The following is an 18,080-nucleotide window of genomic DNA, read 5'->3' as shown; positions in this document are numbered from 1 at the left end:
GATCAGTGCACTCCCTTGGGAGGTTGGAGACCCCATTTCGAGTCCCCCACTCACATAAGGGGGAGAAGGGATTTAAACAAGGATCTCTCAGGTGAGTGCCCTAACCATTGGGCTATGGGATATTCTGCTGTGCTGTCACTCTCTGTCCCAAATGACTCCTAAAAAGGAAGAGAGAGAGCGCACACACAAGGATGAGAATGAGTCTATAGCCTGGTGCTTAGTGCACTCACCTAGGAGATGGGGGATCCAGTCCCCCCAATCCAATGAGTCCTTCATTATTTATCCAGCTTCAAGTGGAGTGTTTGAGGGGCTTCCTACATCAAAATATCCCCTAGCCCAATGTTCAAGCACTCACCTGAGAGGTAGCAGATCCCTGTTCAAATCCCTTGTCTCCCCCCCTTAGGTGGAGGCGGAACTTGAACTGGAGGTCTCCCACATCCCAGGTGAGTACTCTAGCCAGTGGGCTAAAAGTTATGATTGAGGTCCTCTGCCCACCCAGGCTGTTTTGCTTATGGGGGCCTGCTCCAGTAGGCAGACTCTGAGCATGCCTAAAGGACTGGGCCCCTAAGGTGAGTTAGGCAGACATCTTCCCCTGGCTTGTGAATCACTCTGGGGCTTAGGTGGGAGATAGGTGTCTGCACACCTATGGGGAGACAGGAATGTGCATGGCTCAAGACAGAAACATAGGTGCCCAGGAAACTTTTACTGTTAAAAGTTAGGCACCAAGTGAGTTTAGGCACCTACAAGGATTCAGTGGGAGTTTTGTGGGACATCGGTGCCTAGAAGAGAGATGTAGGCACCTAACTCCTTCTGAGCACTCAATTCTTAGGAGTCTAATTTGGGACAGTTTTAACCTTAGGAATTGCCATAGGGGATCAGACCCTTGGCCTGTTTAATCTAGCCTCTTGTCTCCAACAGTGGCCAGCGCCAGATACTTCAGAGGAAGAGGCAATAAACCATTCAATATTTTCCACCCAATCTGTTGCGTAGATTAATTTAATTAAAATATTTTACTACATTCTGAACACAATCAAGATCATGAAACCACCATGAAACAGTGTCTATCTCCTATACAGAAACTTGACAGTATACCAACACCAGAATAGGTGTTTACTAAATTAGGCACCAGTTTTTGAAGCATGTATTATTAATTATAGATGTACAGCTACATTCATTAAATTAGAGCAGTGGTCTCCAAAGTGGGATGCATGCACCGCAGGGGGTGCGCAAGAGGATCTTTGGGGGTGCGCAACAGAAGGAGCGCTTTTTTTTTTTTTTGGTTCGGCAGTTCGGGTGGGAGTCTGAGTGGCTTATTTTTGGGGCAAAAATGGTAGAGCCGGCACGGCAGGGGGTGCGTGCTCAAAAATTTTTTACTGATGGGGTGCACGATCAAAAAAGTTTGGAGACCACTGAATTAGAGGGTTTTCTGCATCTGCTTCCTTTTATTGTGGGTTGCATACTATGTGTGGTAGAATAATGAGCTGGCTACAAGCACAGAGAGGAGGCTTTGATTTGGGATAAAGTAACCAACTTTACTTATTGTCAGTATTGGAACAATTTGCAGATAAAAGTCAATCTCAGTTCAACTCCAAGCACTGTCAATGGAAGAACTCCAGTTGATTTTAATATGAGTCAGAATCCGACCCTAAATCAGTGAAAAGCCACCTACTAATCAGAAAAGGTGAAGAAATACATCAATAAAGTTGAGATACTGGAGTTATTTTGTTTAATAAAAGGAATTCACACTAGTCTCCAAACCAAATAATCTTATTGAACAAGTACAGGGCAGAGTTAGATACTTTACTCAAGCTGAGTAGCACCTTTCTCTATGAGCACTCCCATTGAAGTCAAAGGACCGTGTGTGGAGTAAAGTGCTATTCAGCATCAGTATGGGTATCAGAATCTGGCATTATTCTACAGAAGAGATTGGTTAGACCAGCTGTGATATATAAAAAATCCATGACTGAATTAATCTGCAATTTTAAGAACATAAAAACAGCCATACTAGATTAAACCAAGGGTCCATCTAGCCCAGTACCATCTTCTGACAGTGGCCAGTGCCAGATGTTTCAGAGTGAATGAACAGAACAAGGCAATTTTGAGTGATTTACACCCTGTCATCCAGTCCCAGTTTCTGGCAGTCCAAGGTTTAGGGACACCCAGAGCATCGGGATTTTTGGCTAATTGCCATAGATGGACCTATTCTCCATTAATTTATCTAATTCTTTTTTGAACCCAGTTATACTTTTGGCCTTCACAACATCCCCTGCCAATCAGTTCCACAGGTTGACTGAGCACTGTGTGACGAAGTACTTCCTTTTGTTTTCTTTAAACCTGCTGCCTATTAATTTAATTGGGTGACTCCTGGTTCTTGTGTTATGTGAAGGGATAAATAACACTTCCTTATTCACTTTCTCCACACCATTCATGATTTTATAGATCTAATCATGTCCCCACTGAGTCATCTCTCTTCTAAGATGAACAGCCCTAATCTTTTTAGTCTCTCCTTGTATGGAAGCTGTTCCATACCCGTAAATCATTTTTGTTGCCCTTCTTTGTACCCTTTCCAATTCTAATATATCTTTTTTGAGATGAGGCTACCAGAACTGCATGCACTATTCAAGTTGTGGGCGTACCACAGATCTATATAGTGGCATTTTGATCTTTTCTGTCCTATTATCTTTTCTGTCCCTTCCTAATGGTGCCTAAGTCTCTTAGATTTTTTTGACTGCACATTGAGTGGATGTTTTCAGTGAGCCATCCACTATGACTACAAGACCTCTTTTTTGAGTGGTAACAGCTAATTTAGACCCCATCATTTTGTATGTATAGTTGGGATTATTTTTCCCCTATGTGCATTACTTCACACTGGATTGCAGCTGCCATTTTATTGCCCAGTCACCCAGGTTGGTGAGATGCCTTTCACAGTTGGCTTTGGATTTAACTATCTTGATTAATTTTGTATTGTCTGCAAATTTTGCCACTTCACAGTTCAACATCTTTTCCAGATCATTTATGAATATGTTGAACAGTGCTGGTCCCAGTACAAATCTTTGGGGAACACCACTATCTACCTCTCCCCATTGTGAAAACTGACCATTTATTCCTACCATTTGTTTCCTATCTTTTAGCTAGTTACTGATCCATGAGAGGACCTTCCCTCTTATCCCATGACTGCTTACTTTGCTTAAGAGCCTTTGGTGAGGGAACTTGTCAAAGGTTTCTGAAAGTCCGCGTACACTATAATTACTTGCTCACCCTTATGCACATGCTTGCTGACACTCTCAAAGAATTTTAATAGATTGATGAGGCATGGTTTCCTTTACAAAAGCCACATAAAAAGAAGAACAGGAGGACTTGTGGCACCTTAGAGACTAACAAATTTATTAGAGCATAAGCTTTCGTGGACTACAGCCCACTTCTTCGGATGCTGCTACTCAAAAGCCACATAGACTCTTCCCCACACATTGTGTTTATGGGTGTGTCTAATAAATTTGTTCTTTACTGTAGTTTCATTCTATTTGCCTGGTACTGAAGTTAGACTTACCAGCCTGTAATTGCCAGGATCGCCTCTGGAGCCTTTAAAAAAAAATGGTGTTACATTAGCTATTCTCCAGTCATCTGGTGCAGAGGCTGATTTAAGTGATAGGTTACATACCAGTTAATACTTCTGCAGTTTCATATTTGAGATCCTTCAGAGCTCTTGGGTTAATACCATCCTGTCCTGGTGTCTTATTTGTGTTTAATTTAATCAGTTTGTTCCAAAATCTCCTCTATTAACACATCAATCTGGGACAATTCCCAGATATGTCACTTAAAAAGATTGGTTTGTATGTAGGGATCTCCCCTACATCCTCTCTAGTAAAGACCAAAGCAAAGAATTAATTTAGCTTCTCTGCAAAGATCACAACTTCCTTTAGCACCTCAAGAGTCCAGTGGCCCCACTGAGGGCTGGTCTTCACTGTGGAGAGATCGACGCTGCTGCAACTGATGCAGCAAGGATCGATTTAGCAGGTCTAGTGAAGACCCGCTAAGTCGATGTCAGAGCATTCTCCACTCAACCCTGGTACTCCAGCTCTCTGAGAAGTGTAAGTGAAGTTGACCAGAGAGCATCTCCCGTTGAAGCAGCGGAGTGAAGACACCAGGGTATGTCAACCTAAGCTACATCAACTCCAACTATGCTATTCATGTAGCTGGAGTAGCATAACTTAGTTCAATTTACCCCAGTAGTGAAGACAAGCCCTGACTATCTGACGGGCTTCCTGCTCCTGATGTTCTTAATGTTTTTTTTTTAAACTCTTAGTTTGTGTGTCTTTAGCTAGTTGCTTTTCGAATTCTTTCCTGGTCAGCCTTAGGTTTTTACTGTTGACTTGCCAGAGTTTATGCGCCTTTCTATTTTCTTCAGTAGGATTTGACTTCCAATTTTTAGAAGATGCCTTTTTGCCTCTAACCACATTTTTTTTGGCATTTTTTTTGTCCTCTTACTGTTTTTGTTTAAATTTGGAGTATAAATTTAGTTTGAGCTTCTATTATGGTGCCTTTAAATATTCTCCATGCAGTTTGCAGGCTTTTCACCCACATGACTGTTCCTTTCAATTTCTGTTTAACTAGCTTCTCCATTTTTCTGTAGTTCCCATTTTTTAAATTAAACGCCACTGTGGTGAGTTTCTTTGGCATTTTTCACTCTACAATGATGGTAAATTTAATTACATTAAGGTCACTATTACCATGCGGTTCAGCTATATTCACCTCTTGGACCAGATCCTGTGTGCCATTTAGTACGAAATCAAGAATCACCTTTCACCTTATGGGTTCCAAGACAAGCTGCTCGAAGAAGCAGTCATTTATTGTGTCCACAGATTTTATGTCTGCATCCCTTCCTGAGGTGACATATACCCAGTGTGAGGACAGTTGAAATACCCTATTTTTATTGCATTTTCTGCCTTTGTGGCCTCTCTGATCTCCCTGAGCATTTTATAATCACCGGTCTTGGAGGATACCTGGTCAATACAACCAGCCGGTCATTATTTCCATTGTTTTCTCCCTTCCCAGGTGGCCAGCACATGGTACTAAGTGCATGAGCCAGAGTAACTCCCTGAAAGGGTCAGGGTACCAGGAGTTGGGCCCGGATTTTGTGGTCTGGGGGTCACGCTGTACCAATCAGTATAGGCTCAACTCAAAGCATGATCATTGTCATGCCCCCCCGTGGGTCAACTACCTCCCTGTTGACAGCTGCCAACTTTTCATATGCCTGGCACAAGGTGGGCTCTCCCTTCTGTTCCCTAATGAAATCTTTGTTCTGGGTCAGCCATTCCATACCCACAGGGTTCGTGAGTCCTGATGGTCTTTCAGGGGCTCCTCTGCCTGTTGTGAGGTCCCTTCCCCTGGATCTTCTCACACTTTTGCGTCAGCCAGTTTTGTGGACCCTGCTCCTTCCACAGCATCAGAGTTATGGTCAACCCTAGATCTGGGTCTCTCTCCTGCACCTGCAAGACTTTGCTGAAGTACTTCCAGTCTTGTCCCAGGACCACAGGGTAGGCAAGAGAGACACCCTCCCGCCCCCTAGATGGAGAGTCTTAGTATGGCTCCCCACTGTCTGCTGTATCTCCTTTGTTGGTTAAGGGTGCACGTCTTCCAGTGCACACTGTATGAAGATTGTGTTGGACAGCATCCTGTGGGACTTAACCAGCTTTTCCCTCACAAGGGTCTGTCTGCACCCAGAATCTGTTAGGCCAAGTGCCTCAATCCCATAGACCCTCACTGGGCCCATTATCTTGGCCAGCCCCTGTTTGCAGGCTTTAGGGGTGGCTGTCCAGGCCTGCCTGTAGCTACAATCCATAAAGGGGCAGTTGTGTCGAAAGTAGCCATGCTGCCCACATTCGAAGCAACTGCTCACTGGAAGGGCCACTGTCAGCCCCTCCTCTGCTGCGGTTGCTCCAGTTGGAGGAGTCTTAGCTTCTGCGCTCCCTGGCTCCCCAGGCCTCTGTGTCTTGGGGCACTCTCATTCAGCCTCGTAGTCTCTGTCTCGAAAGGGACTTGGACCCCGCCCCAGCTGGTGGTCACCCGTGCCCAGTTCTTTCCATCATGCTAGGCCCTTCACATTTGGCAACAGCCTAATTTCAGGGCCTTCACCGTTGGAGATCTGGGAAATTGGCTGTTCAGCAGCCAGGTAATTTTCCATGGCTCCTACCACTTCCAACAGTGTGCTAGGGTGATATCTCTGCACCCACTCCCATCCCCTGACTTGAAGAGTTTGGATAAATTGCTCTAGGAAAATATTCTCCACCATCTGCACCCTAGTGCACCTTTCTGGGGTTAGCCAGCACCAGCAATAATCCTTGAGGTACTGAGCCATCACCTGAGAATGGCCATTTTCCCCTTCAGACATATTGACGGTATGCCTCCAAGGAGATATCAAAGCAGTCCAAGATGGGCACCTTGACCTTATGGTAGTCTCAGGCAACTCCAAGAAGGCTTTGGGGTTATCCCCTGGGCCCATCTTTGTCAGCTTGACAGGATCCCAGACATTGGGATGCCCCCAGGGGATCATGGCCCTGGGTTAGGTGTGGCTCCCAGGGGGTGGAGGAGTGCCTCCATCTGCTAGACCAGGTATTGTTGGTTTTGGTCAGCTCCCAGATGAATTGCTGCTGGTGTTGTGAGGCCAGTTGTTGTAGTAATTGATTCTATTGCTGCAACAGCTGGGTAGCCAGTTGCTGTTGTCTCCCCACTGACCACTTCAGCGATTTCTCCATGTCCAAGTTGTTTCTTCCTATTTTCCTTCCTCATTTTTCTGCTGGCCTTCTTTACATCCTTCAGCAGGACTGGGCCATTATGTCCGCATTCTCTACCAATCACAAGTGGGGTGCGCCTCCTGGCCTGGTGGTTACCGTCTGTGGCAGCAGTCTCCACTTAGCAGTTAGTCCATGGCAGCAGCCCTGCCTAGAGGTAAGAGTCTGTGGTGGGAGCCCCACCTCCCAGGTTCCAACCCAGAAGTCCCTCTTGAGCACTATAAGGCAGGAGTCCACAATCTGCAGTCCAGATGATGCTCTCCTCTGGCCTCTTCCTACCACTCTGCCCCTGTTTGAGGCATGTCGTGGCTGGCAGTTGTCCCTGTTGACTTGGCCCATGGGTCTCAGCAGGATAGGGAGTATTGGCTATGTGCACCAGACCTCCCTTCCTGGCGTAGTCCCTCTGCAGCAACAAATGCAGGTCTGCTTCTCTCCACCCTCTGCCATTTTAAGTCCCTCCTCCAACTGGTGGGGCTGGGGCTTCCGAAGCCCAGAGTTATGCCTGCACGCTTAACTGTCCAGTGTAGAATTGATTAACCCCATCACAAGGATATAAAGGAGGAATCCAGCTCCATGAGTAAGGGAGGGCCAGGAGAGTGCTACAAGTACTGTGGCTGCAACAGAAGGCTGTGAGAGGGCAAGCAGGCCCTATGGAAAGGGTTGTCAACTTTCTAATTGCACAAAACCGAACACCCCTGTCCCACCCCCTACCCCACCCCTTCCCCAAGGCCCCACCCCTTATCCAAGGCCCTGCCCCCGGCTCGCTCCATCCCCCCTCCCTCCATCACTTGCTCTCTCCCACCCTCACTCACTTTCACAGGATTGGGGCAAGAGGTTGGGGTATGGGCTCTGGCTGGGGGTGCAGGCTCTGGGGTGGTGCTGGGGATGAGGGGTTTGGGGTGCCGGAGAGGGCTTCAGGCTGGGGCAGAGGGTTGGGGTGCAGGGAGTATGGGCTTTGGGCTGGGATGCGGGCTCTGGGTGGGGCCAGAAATGAAGGGTTCAGGGTGCAGGAGAGGGCTCTGGGCAGAGGGCTGGGGTGCGAGGCGGCGAGGTGAGGACTCCAGCTGAGTGTCCAGGATCTGGGGTGGGGCTGGGGATGAGGGGCTTGGGGTGCAGGAGGGACCAAGGGGTTCAGAGTACAGGAGGGGGTGTGAGCTCTGGCTAGGGGTGTGGGTTCTGGGGAGGGGCCAGGGATGAGAGGTTTGGGGTGAAGGACAGGGCTCCAGGCTGGGGCAGGGGGATGGGGTGTGGGCCAGGAGCCGCCAGGGTCTCTTTTCAACCGGGCATTCCAGTCGAAAACCGGACGCCTGGCAACTCTACCTATGGACCCCACTAGGCTGACTCTTTAGCTACTGTAGCCCAGGTGGCTCTGTCCAGAACAGGGCTATTGCTTTTGTTAATACTCCACATTTCCTTTTTGTTTGTATGTTGAAGAATAAACAGAGTCCTCAGGAAAAGGCTACAAATGGAACTGAATGTGACTGACTATCCCAGGCTGGTGATCAGGTCCACCAGCTTACAGTACTTATACACTGTAATCAAGTCAACTGTCTTCTTTTTTTATAAACTAAAAGATTCATCTCTTTAAATCTCTTATTGTTACACATTTTTCCAATGTTCAAATAATTTTTATGACTCTTCTCTGCATCCTGTCCAATTTATCTAATGCTTTGACGTCATATACCATTTTGTTTGTTTACATGAGTATATTTTTCTAGGCATCAGTTTTGCAACTAAAAAAATTATTTAGAGTGACAGAGTAACACTATAAATTACTTTATTGGTGATATGCAGTTTCAAAAAAATAACTGAACCACACTTAACAATAAATATTTCTTCACGACCTAACTGCACATAAACAGAACTTGTCATGCTATCTGAATTAGCACTACCTGGTAACTCCCAGTAACGTATACATCATCATCAAAAAATACAGGAGTAGAAAATTTGACTTTGGGAATTTCTCATTTTTGTGTACTTCATTTCTTATCCTTAGCATTGCATTAATGTTAGCTTTGTCATTTGAATTGGGGAAAGGATATTTGTTGAAGGAGAATTAGCTTGTTTATTAAATATGATTATTAAGGTTGGTTGCCAATCTTTTATCAGAACTGATTTTCAATGGAAAACTGTTTTTTGACTAAACAATTTTTCTTGTGAAAAGTGTCTGCTTCCTGGCGAAATTATTGACTTTTCAATGAAAAACCAAATATCGCCAAAACTGAAAATTTTCAGCTGAACACACACACACACACACACACACACACACACACACACACACACACACACACACACACACACACACACACCAACCAAGATTTGGAAATGCTACTGCAGTGGATTTATAGGAATTGTAATTCAAACTGCCTCAGGTCCATATACTCATCTGTGGGCTTGGTTCCCCAGGCAGATTACATTTCCCATGATGCACCACAGCTTCCCCGCTCCCTGAGCCACTGTGGGGCATCCTTAGAGTACCTGGCTAGGGTGCATGATGGGAAATGTAGTCTGGCTGGGGAGCCTGGCGTACTCAAAGTACAATGCTTATTAGGCCACACAATAGTGGTGCCAAAATCAATTTTTTGGTGTCAGACAAAAGTTTTCAACTTTTGTTCAAAGTTTTTGATTTTTCACAGGATACAAAACCCCAGACATTTTCTAACTATTTCTAATGATTATTTTATGTTGGAATCTAATTTAGCAAATGTAATTTTTGTTTTATTAATCCTAATGGAAGAAGTTTTTGAAAACAGAAGACAGGCTTGAGTTTCTGAAGACACCAATTTTCACCTCAAAATGAAAAGACTTTTAAACTCTGAAATTTACAAACATTTCAACACTATTTACTTATATGTTTTCTGCTTATTGATTTTTAAAGCTTGAAGGTTAAACTCTATAAAAATGGAAGTTCAGGACTCACCAGCTGCTCCCAGAATGCTCTTGAAAACAGGATGTGTTCTTCTGAGGAGTTCCATCATGCCTGAAAAACACAAAAAAACACCCAAAGCTTAGAATTCCATTAAAAAAGAAATCTGAATCATTATCCCTAGTACAGAGTGAGTTATTTCTGCTGTATATTAATGGATGTTCTTCTAATTTATCTACAGTACTATTCTGAAGTCCGTATTGAGCAGCTGCTTTTGAAATTGCATAGTATGTACACTGCTGCAAATGGGTGGCATTACCACACTGCTGTGAAATACAACCTATATCCGCTGTGTGGATTCAAAACTCACCGTTTTCCATGGATTTGCTGTTTTAGCAATTTCTCAATATGAAACAAACTTATTGAGCCCAAACCTTCTCCCCAGGCTTGGTTGTTATTGTGGCTACGTCTTTAGGGCTTCTCAACTCCAAACTGTTGTTTTCTTTTTCCAAGGGGGCTCACTTATATGCAGGGTGGTATTAGCAAGATATATATTCCACAGTGACTCAGCAGGAATCAACTGGCATCTCCTAGTCAAGTTCCAATACCCATCAACATTTTCAGTCAACAGAATAACTCTGTTACAGTTACAGTTACTTTGTGGTTGCTAGGCCTCAAAAGATGCCCTTCTCACCAAATATGCAAACCCCCCCAGTATGAGGGAAATATGTTGTACATCCTAGATACAAAGCATCCTAGATACATCCTAGATACATCCTCACTGAGCAAATAAACAGTATGCCAATTTGAAGTACACTAATACCTGTTCAGTCACTGATACTTCATGACATTAAAATACATGTTCCCACTTGTAAAATTGCCAATGAAAAAATGCACATGCATTTCCAAGTGGATGAATTAAAGTACCATATTCATTTGGCAAATTTGTTTGAACCGTTTTAGGATAGAGGCATTTACAATACATGAACTTGAAAATGTTAAATATTAATCTCTCTTATCAGCCTTCTCCAGGCATTGGCCGGTGCCTTGTTTTACTCCAGGAAAAATGCACAAGCATTAAGGGGCCTATTCGTTAAAGCAAATGATTTATGCAGCAAGGTCAGGCTTGCTTAAAATGTTTTGTTTAGCTACAACCCCATGCATTTTACATGAAATTCTCTAAAGAAAATGTGAATTGCAGTCATATGTGAATGCCTACAATGGTTATGTGGAATTATACCATGAGGAAATGTCCATGGAGAATTAAACTCACTGGTACTGGGAATTACTTTGATATCCAACATGGGCCCAAGCTACTCATCCCCGTGCCCCCTTCCCGCCCCGTCGCAAAAGCCAAACCATTAGAGTAGACATGTAATATTTTTTAAAGGAAAGTTGAGACCCCTGGTCTTTGTACAGCACCTAGCACAACTGGGTTCTGGTCCACGACTGGGGCCCCTTGGAACTACCACAGTACAATTAATTAATTAATTAATAGGGCTACCACTACGATTTTGTCGTGGAGGTCATGGAATCTGTGACTTCCAGAGACCTCTGTGACTTGAGCCTGCAGTGCCTGGGAGTTGCAGGGTCCCCCGCCACCTGTGGTGGCTGGGAACTGTGAGGGCCCTGAGCACCCGGTCACAGTGAGCGGAGGGTGTGCCTCAGAGCTGCTGTGAGTGGTGGTGGGCCCCGGGAGCTCCCAGACGCCATAGGGGGTGGGGATGTCCCGAGTTCGGAGCCATTGGCGGGGGGACAACCCTACAGTTCCGAGCTGGGGCGCCCTGGGGTGGTGTGGAGACACTGCAGCTCCCCATTTTGTCATGCATATTTTTAGTAAAAGTCATGGATAGGTCACGGGCTTCCGTGAATTTTTCTTTATTGCCCGTGACCTGTCCGTGACTTCTACTAAAAATATGTCCGACAAATTCTTAGCCTTATTAATAAATAATAGTAATTATCTGATAACTTCAGGAGCCATGACATTTAGAAAGACACTAAAGATAGTGGCTTTTTCACAAGTGTCAAGATATTGGCTGGACTGTACCCGGTCTCCGGGGGACTGGAGATATATAGGATGACCATATGTCCTGTTTTGGCTGGGTCAGTCCTCTTTCCGCTCTCTCTTCCCCCACCCCCAGCAAACCAGAACCATTCTCACAGGAAGGGAGGGGAGAACTGAAGAGCCCAGCAGGTCGGGGCACCTCCACTCCCTCCTCCTCTCCTATGCACAATGGGAACGGTGCCCCTGCTCCCCCTGCCCACAATACTTAGCCTAGGAAGGGGCATAAAGGGGGTGAAGAGCATCTGGAGCTGCCCCCCGCAGCCTGGAAGGGAGAGAGAGAACCCTCCTGCAGTCTCCCAGGCCTGGGAGAGAGGGAGTGGAGAGCCCCAGGAGGAGCATAGGTGAGGCTGGGGGGTAGGGTTGGGGTAGGGTAGGGTTGCCAGGTGTCTGGTTTTTGAGTAGAACACCCGTTCAAAAAGGGAACCTGGTGGGTCTGGTCAGCACCACTGACCGGACCTTAAAAGTCCGTTTGGCATGGGGCTGGCAGGTAGGGTGACCAGGTGTCCCGATTTTATAGGGACAGTCCTGATATTTGGGGCTTTTTCTTATATAGGCTCCTATTACCCCCAACCCTCTGTCCCGATTTGTCACACTTGCTGTCTGGTCACCCTACAGGCAGGCTCCCTACCTGGCTCCGTGTGGCTCCCCATAAACTGTGACCTGTCCCTCGGCTCCTAGGCAGAGGGATGGCCATGGGGGCTCCATGCGCTGCCCCCACCCCAAGTGCCGGCTCCGCAGCTCCCATTGGCTGGGAATCATGGTCAATGGGAGCTGTGTGGGCAGTGCCTGCGGGTGGGGGCGGTGTGTCTGCGGGCGGAGGCAGTGCGTAGAGCCGCCTGGCCATGCCTCCACCTAGAAGTCAAGGGACATGTCACCATGTGTGGGGAGCCGCCCGAGGTGAGTGCCACTTGGGGCCCGCTCCCTGCATCCCCTCCTGCTCTCCAACTCCCTGCCCCAGCCCGGTGAAAATGAGTGAATGAGTGAGGGTGGGGGAGAGAGAGTAACAGAGGGAGGGGGGAATGGAGTGAATGGGGGCAGTGTCTTGGGAAGGAGCAGGGCAGGGCGTGGGGCAAGGGTGTTCGGTTTTGCGCAATTAGAAAGTTGACAACCCTACAGGGGTGAGGGGAACTATTAGAGGGGACTAAACTGATGAAGGGTGGGGCTGTGGGCTGGGGTGAACTGATAAGGGAAGAGTTGTGGGGACTAATTTGGAGATTGGGGGCAGCATTAATTACTTGGCAGGGGACAGACAGATGTAAGGGTGAGAGCTCCTGCTGCAGGGGTGTGTGTGTCAAAATTGATTACCAAATAAATGCGGGTGAGCGGGCAACACCAGTTCTCTCTCTCTCTCTCACACACACACACACACACACACACACACACACACACACACACACACACACACACACACGATGGCAGGGGGAGTCCAAAAATCAAAAGACAGACCGAAAAACCACTGTATTACTTTTTAAAAAAAATCTCATGATTTTTGGGGATCAGACTCACAATTTTTGATCTCTTGAGGTTGACAGTACTGCCAACACCATGAGACTTGTGATAAAGTCATGAGAACTGGCAGCACCGAAAAGAATTTCTGTTTGTAGCTAAGGTTAACTGAACCCAGCAGAGTTGGCAAATAGAATACATGCTGGAGAACACTAGTGGGAGTTTAGTCAAGGTAGTCTGGGAAGGACCAAGAGACAGTCCATATGGTGGGAGCTATTGCATTTTGGGGAATTTGCTTAAATAAATAATTCATTTTAACCCTACTGACTGCTTGGGTATTTCAACCAAAATACAACACAGAATAAAAGGGGTGAATGCACAAATTCACTCAGGCACTGTATGACATCTGTGAGCATAGTCTGATGAGTGGAACTAGAGAAAGTGGGTCAGGTTTCAGGAGGGACCTAGTTTGGTGTATCACCCAGGGCCCAGGCACCGTTGGATGGAAGCTGTGTGCAGTCTGCCACCAGACACAGTCAGGCCTCTCAGCAACTGCCTACATGCTTACAGCTCTCTTTCCTCCAACTCTGCCTGCAGCACTTATTGCTAATGAAACAGTGAGAAAATACCCTGGAGCCATTCAGTTGGCAAGAAAGGTAAGAATTTAAACCTTAGCTACACTGGGTCTTGGATCAGATAAATATGTGAAACTAATAGATCCTGAGCAGTCTGACCCCAGATCAGCCAGCTGGCACGTGACTTAAAACAGGAGCTGTGCAACACTTTCAGTGGGAAAACCCACAACCACCAAGGACTCATTTGCCTGTTTTCAGGACCATGCACAAACAGCAACTGATTCCTCTACATCTCAGACCTGTAAATGTTTCAGTTGAACTAGAGTTAATACTTTTCATTGGCTGGATAGATTATTATTTGTTGAGTGGCAGTTCTGCACAGTACACGGACAACACTTCTGCTTGCCTCCAAAGTATTTACAATCTAAAAAGACAAAACAACAGACAGTAATTCAAAGCACGATGTAACCAGAAAGTGGATGCTTCTTATCATGGTGCAGTATTTTGTGAATGTTGCACTGTAAAAAAACAAAAACAAATTAGCCTAAGCAGTTCTTCAGGTGTGGGATGAACAGTGCTAGGCTTCATGGAAAACGTAGGGATTGGGGGAAAAATGTAGGTGTGTAACTTTGAAATATGAGTTTCACTAGTTCGTTTCAAGAGCAAAAAGACACCCAGTGTATTTTAAGTACCATAATAAGTACTTTGGGTCCCTCACTAGTGTTCTTCAGGGATCAGAGTCTCCCATTTCATAAAATGTTTTTTACTTAATAGCTTACTTAGGGAGTTCTTAAATTCTGGCTCCCATGCCCTTCTCCAGCCTACTTCCTGGCATCTCCACAAGATGGTACTATGTAACATACCTCAGGAGATTGGGCGGGACAGCTCTGCTTACCCTTGCTGCTACTGCTGTGTTTAGAAGCACTGAAGGAGGGTTTGTTTTGTTTTTCACCTCCAATAAAAATTTCACTAGTGCCAGTCCCAACTTTGAATAGAAAATATACTCTCCCAGCGCTCTGCCATGACCACAAGAGCCGCGGCAGTGCTTTAGCATTGCCAGTGTAGACTAGCCCTAAGTAAGTAAAAAGAAGAACAGGAGTACTTGTGGCACCTTAGAGACTAACAAATTTATTAGAGCATAAGCTTTCGTGGACTACAGCCCACTTCTTCGGATGCATATGCATCCAAAGAAGTGGGCTGTAGTCCACGAAAGCTTATGCTCTAATAAATTTGTTAGTCTCTAAGGTGCCACAAGTACTCCTGTTCTTCTTTTTGCGGATACAGACTAACACGGCTGCTACTAAGTAAGTAAGGGAGGGCACGGCTACACTAGAGTTTACAGTAGCACAGCTGTGCTGCTGTAAGCTCTCCAGTGTTGCCACTCTAAGCCAAGGGGAGAGAGGTCTGCCATCGGTTTAACTAGTCCAGCCCCCGTGAGCAACAGAAGCTATGTTGGAAGGTCCATACTGGCACTTAGGTCGGCATAACTATGTCGCTCAGGGAGGTGGTTTATTCACACCCCAGAGTGACATAAACTATGTCTACATTACAGCTTATATCCGCATAACTTAAGTATATTGCCTACTTTGGGTCCGAGCCAATGCCCATTGAATTCAGTGGAAAGACATTCACTGACTTTGATGGCCATTGGATTGAGCCCTTAATTCTTCATGAAAATCCTCTGTCTGTGTGTGTCTCCCTCTCTGTGAATTTAATTTATTTATTTTAAGGACAAAGTTTTCAATCCTGAAGATACTAAATCCCCTGAGTAACCACTTTAACAACTTAATTTGCCAGCTCTTTGCAAATGGGCTGTGTGACAAAACAAAGACTTAAGATGAAAATGTCACTTTCAAACATTTTTAGTAATTTATTTGTCAGCTTATGACTCATGTGAAGTGATCACGTGGGTTCAGTGTAGAGCAAGCAATTAGCCAAGGCCTTAGCTTTGCTGCTAAGTCATTTTCAGAAACAAATATCACGATTTCTCACTTAGATTTAATTATGTAAATGTCTTGGTTTGCCTTTATGAAAGCTCAGCACGCTTGCAAGGCAATTTAAATTTGACCTTTCTTGCAGTTGATCTTACGACAACTTTACCATTCTTGGTGTAGAATTTGCTTGTTATTGAGTTAAAATGCATTATAAATAAATAATTCGTCTAGAGTCAGCACTGTCCAATAATGGCCTCATCCGTCATTTCTTCGATCTAGCTCTGCAGCCCCTTTACATTCTCTCCATGGCATAAAAGAGCCATAACGTGGATAAAAACAGCCCCTGGACAATATCCTTTGTTTAAAGGGGTTTCTCAGGCCTTGTCTAAACTGGTAAGGTTTTGTTGCTATAGCTATACTGGTACGGTTAAACTGACAACACTCTCTAGTGTGGATACAGTCTTCTTTTGTATGGCTTGGGTAGGTAGCAACGACTACAAATTTATATCTAGATTTGATAGTCAGCACATTGCCACAGCCATGAGTTGGTGAATGTCCTTCAGGCCCCTGGTGAAAGAACGAAGATATGTTGTGCTCCATCGTTTGAGTCTGGTGACCACAGTCGCATACAGGCGTTTGCCTCATTTTCCTTATAAAGAGGGTTTATCCACATCTCCCATGAGATGTCCTGATGTGATTCAGTCTGCACCAGGCTTTGTGACATTTATCAAAACCTGGTGGTTCCTTGGCAGGGTCAATGACGAGCTGTTTGTTTTGAGTAATAAAAAAGTTCCATGTGGTTCTCCATTGCGCCTCAGCATTGAAGTTGGGTGTAAGGGTCTTGATGTGGTTCCATAGAAGGTTGCGGGATTTTGATCTTGTCTTTGGTAGGTTCTGCAGGTCATTGTGCAGTGGGAGTGTTTGCGTTGACATGGGTAAGAAAGCAAGATGCTCTAATCTGTGGAGGCTGGATTTGTGATAGGTCTGGGAGCCAGTCAACTGGAGTCGATTTGAGCATCCCCGACATTATGTGCATAGCATTATTAAGTTGAGTGTCAAGGAGTTTAGTGTGACTGCTGTGAGACCACACTGGTGCACAATATTGAGCTGCAGAATATACCAAGGCAATTGTTGCGGGTGTTCTTGAGGTTTTGTTGAAAGATCAAACTCCAGTCCAGTATAACGCCAAGATACTTTGGGTTAGCCTCATGGCTGATGCTCTCACCACAGAACTGCATATCAGGTTTGGTATTAGCCATTTTATTGTTAGAATGGAAAGTGGTTACCATGGTTTTTTTCAGGTTAGGCCTAAGTTTCCGGCATTGGAAATAATCAGCAATTGTGTTAAGATCTCGGGTTAGGGTGCAGCTGATGGTATGAAGGCTGATATGTTGAATAGCTAGGGCAGTGTCATCTGCATACATGAATTTCTTTGACTCTGTCACTGGTATATCCATGGTGTATAGATTAAAAAGTACCAGGGCCAGGATGGAGCCCTGAGGGCTGCCTGAATTAAGAATTCTTGGTCTACTGATCTGGTCATTAAGGTGCACCTTAAAGTAGCGATCCCTGGTCATTGCTGTCAAGAGGCGGATCGTTCGCTGGCAGTGAATGACGCGGGAGATCTTGAGGAGGAGGCCCTGTCTTCAGATGGCGTAATATGCTGAGCACAGATCAACAAGGGCGATCCCTGTCTTCAACTTACGTTGGAATCCTGCCTCAATGTGGCCGGTAAGTGAAGCTACTTGGTCACAGCAGTTCCTCTTCGAGCAAAATCCTGCCTGCTCCGCTGGGAGGATGTCTTTGATAGTATCGGACAGACACGGAGCAATGCCCGTTCTATGAGCTTGCTGGTGGTTGAGAGGAGAGAGATGGGGTAGTAAGTGACTGCACCCACTGGAGATTTCCCAGGCTTCAGTAGGGCAACCTTCACATGGTGCTTCTGTTAAGTGTTGGTGTTTTTGTACTCTGTGCTTTATGCAAATTCACTAACATACCAGTGTCATCAGTTGGCCACTGGATGTCATATTACCAACCTCCCAGTGAAAGTAGCAACGTGTGCCACACAGGGGTATCAGTACAAAGTGGTCATGCCAGTGTAGGTTGTGCTGGTCTATGTTAGTAAAAAGATCATACCCCTGACAGACATAGCTATGGTAATCAGAATTTTTAAGTGTAGTTCAGACCTCAGCCAGTGTTGAGCAGCGAGAACAGTTTTATGGCAACCTGTGTCACAGTCCCTGGCATAGGAGATGTAACTCTGCACTCTGGCTATTCTCAGCAGATTGTAAATGGAAACATGAGTATAAGGCCATGTTTATACTAGGGGCTTGTCTACACTACAAATCCTTTGCAGGCATAGCTATACCAGCGTAGCTATGCTGGCAGAGCCCCCTACTGGAGATG

At 45.6% G+C, this 18,080-nt stretch overlaps 2 long non-coding RNA genes across 5 annotated transcripts in view; one reads left to right on the top strand and one right to left on the bottom strand.

Moving 5' to 3' along the window:
- The window catches only part of LOC135984215 (uncharacterized), a 36,252-nt gene that overhangs the window by 15,502 nt on the left and 2,670 nt on the right, over nucleotides 1-18,080 (bottom strand). The window contains exons 1-2 of one of the 2 annotated variants that reach the window (XR_010602122.1): nucleotides 10,025-10,276; nucleotides 9,709-9,768 (exon numbers count right to left, since the gene is read on the bottom strand). This is a non-coding gene — a long non-coding RNA (uncharacterized LOC135984215). Of the gene's footprint in view, nucleotides 1-9,708; nucleotides 9,769-10,024; nucleotides 10,277-18,080 lie in introns of those variants that run through there. The other variant, XR_010602121.1, reaches the window with a different exon arrangement.
- LOC112058939 (uncharacterized) overlaps nucleotides 13,644-18,080 on the top strand; it is a 59,073-nt gene continuing 54,636 nt past the window's right edge. For all 3 annotated transcript variants that reach the window (XR_010602123.1, XR_010602124.1, XR_006176849.2), the window contains exon 1: nucleotides 13,644-13,821. This is a non-coding gene — a long non-coding RNA (uncharacterized LOC112058939). The remainder of the gene's footprint in view (nucleotides 13,822-18,080) is intronic.

The sequence above is a fragment of the Chrysemys picta genome, chromosome 6, assembly GCF_011386835.1.
Source record: "Chrysemys picta bellii isolate R12L10 chromosome 6, ASM1138683v2, whole genome shotgun sequence".
Classification (NCBI taxonomy): Eukaryota; Metazoa; Chordata; order Testudines; family Emydidae; genus Chrysemys; species Chrysemys picta.
This window is presented reverse-complemented; position numbering and strand designations above follow the sequence as displayed.